Here is a 2,583-nt window from a genome sequence, read left to right on the forward strand (position 1 = left end):
GAGCCCGGGCCAGCCCTGCATGTGTGGGCTGGGGTCCCTGCCCTGCCCTGCCCTGCACTGGGGGGCTTCTCTGAGCACCCTGGCCCATCGATGCAGCTGGTTGTTGCCAGGTCGAGCAGCAGAGCGAGCCCGGCCTCGGCTGCCTGCCCCAGCACTGCTAGCACTGGCCGTTCTGCTGCGCGGCTCCCCCCGTAGCGGACTCTAGCACGCTGCTTGATGCTGAGCCCCGCTTCCTGCACAGGGGGTCCCCAGCACCCGCCCTGGATGCAGCCTGCTACCAGAGCGGTGCAGGAGCCGTGAGCCTCCCGGGGCTCTCCAGGAGGGCTGCCTGCATGGGCACGCCGCTGGCCCATGCCCCCCACTTCACCAGCATGCTGGGGCCATGGGAGCCGCAGCTCAGAGCTGTCCCCTGCCCACGATGCCTGGTGGCAGTCAGAGAGAGGTGGCAGGAACGACCCAGGAGGGGAAGGCCTGAGTGTCCCCACTTCCACCTCCTCCTGGCAGCGTCCTAGGCTCGGCCTCCCGGCAGTCCCCCTGCCCGGGGCGCGTGGGGCATTCTCTTCCACCGTGCAGCTCTCTGGCCAGCTCGGTTCCTGCGCCTGCATTTCCCAGCTGCTCTGTCTCTGTGCTGTGCCCCAGGGCCCAGCTGCTGTCTGTGGGCACGGCCCTGCCCTCTCTCCTGACCTCGCTGTGAAACCCCCAAATAAAGGACAGGTCTCACTGCATCTCCTGTGCCCAGGGCCTCTTGATTTCCAGCATCATGCAGCAGGGGCCACAGGGGTGGTGGATTCCTGAAGCCACCCCAGTTCGCTGGTCTGTATTGCACCGGGTGCAGTGGAGGCTCCTCTAGCCTGCCCAGCAGTGTCTCATGTGCCTGGGGGACCCTTGCACGCCAGTTGTTTGTGGCACAGACCTGGTGCGTGTCCCTGACCAGCCTTGCCCAGCAGCAGTGCTGGCAGCGAGGGGTTGCTCTTAATGTCCCTTTGAGCTCCCTTGACGCTGCACATCAGCCCCAGAGATTGCTCCCTGCCCCCACGGCTGCCTGCCTGGAAGTGTGAGGGGAATTCCTCGTTGCTCATCCTCCAGCTGCCTGCAGCTGGACAGAGCTCCAGGCCTGGCCCCACGCCGCTTCATACGCGGAGCCTGGCGCTTGGACGTGTGCTGGCCTGCAGCGGCTCTTTAAGTGAGGCCAAGTACGGGGGTCGCCGGACCGGCCTGCGATGGACCGCAAGCGTGGGAGCCAAGCAGCAGCTACTCCGTTTGGCCAAGCAAAGGGCCAGCCGGTGGCGGGGTTGGGGCCAGTCCAGCCTCTCCTGTCTAGGCCAGCGCTGGGGGAGGCCGGGGGCTGGAAGAGGATGCTCTGAAGCCAGCAGCCCACATCTCCCTGTTCACCCAGGGATGTGACCTGCCCCACAGCCACGGGCTGCTGGAGAGCTCGGTGCTGGGCGGAAGCTCGTTCCAGCCCCTGGAATGGCTCCTAAAGGCACAAGTCCGGCCATGAGTGACTTAAAAGCCAGCCTGCGTCTCTATTGACCCAGCTGCCCGGAGCACCTGGCGGCTCCCACATGTTGTTTACCTGGGGCAGCTGCTCCGTGCCAGCCTGTCGGCTCCACAAACCTCCTTGAACAGGGCAGGGTGACCGCTGACGGCTGCCCTGCTGCCCGCTACCCTGCCTGTGGTGTGGGGGCAAGAGCCACGGGCCCACAGCTAACGCCACGCTGGGCAGGGGACCTCAGCAGCTTGGGCCGGGGGCCGGGACCCCCTCCAAGGACGCCACCAATGTGATGCATCTGTTTTGAAACTACTTAGCACGGGTGAGCGCTGGCTTTCTGGTCCAGCGCTGGAGATCCCCAGCTTCGCCCGCTGCTCTCTGGCTGCAGAGGCCGAGCAGAGGACGTGGGAGCGCCGAAGGCAGCGAGGAGGCAAGGCGGCCGTACGCCGCAGATGCTTCCCCCGGCCCGGTTTCGCTTCGCTGCCTAGGCAGGGAAGGAAGAGCTTCTCCAAACAGAGGAAGGAAGCAACGCCAACACAGGAGCCATGGTGGGTGCCAGGCCGGCTCCTCCACCACATCCTGTGCTCTAGATAACCCTGTGCTTAGTCAGCGGCCCTCAGGAAGGCGGCACGGTGAGGGCTGCCGGCACGTCCTCCAGCTGGGCCGCCGTGGTCTGCGGCACCGTGCCCAGGCCCGCTCTTGGCCGAGGGGTGCTGGCGCAGATCGTCTAGCCGCTCGCAGCCCACCCCCCCAGCAGCAGCAGTGGTCGCTTGTCTAACAGGCGCGGGGGCGTCCGTGGGGCGCTAGCACAGGAGGCCCCAGCACCTGGGCAGGGAAGGAGTCTGTACTGCAGGAGCCCCGCCGGACCACCCTCCTTTCCCGAGGCGCTGGCTGGGGGCGCCCACGTCTCGGGGCTGCTCTGTGTCCCCAGCACGTGTGTGCACAGGGCCGGCTGCTCCCATGCTGTGCCAGGCGGGTGGGTGCGACCTGCCCAGGGGAGCGGTGCTCAGCGCCCAGGCCGGGGGGCACCCTCGAGGAGCGCTGTGCACCCCTCCCACGGGGACTGCGCACCCAGCGCCGGGACCCCGAGC

This window comes from Alligator sinensis, unplaced genomic scaffold (genome assembly GCF_000455745.1).
Source record: "Alligator sinensis unplaced genomic scaffold, ASM45574v1 scaffold1354_1, whole genome shotgun sequence".
In the NCBI taxonomy this organism is placed as follows: Eukaryota; Metazoa; Chordata; order Crocodylia; family Alligatoridae; genus Alligator; species Alligator sinensis.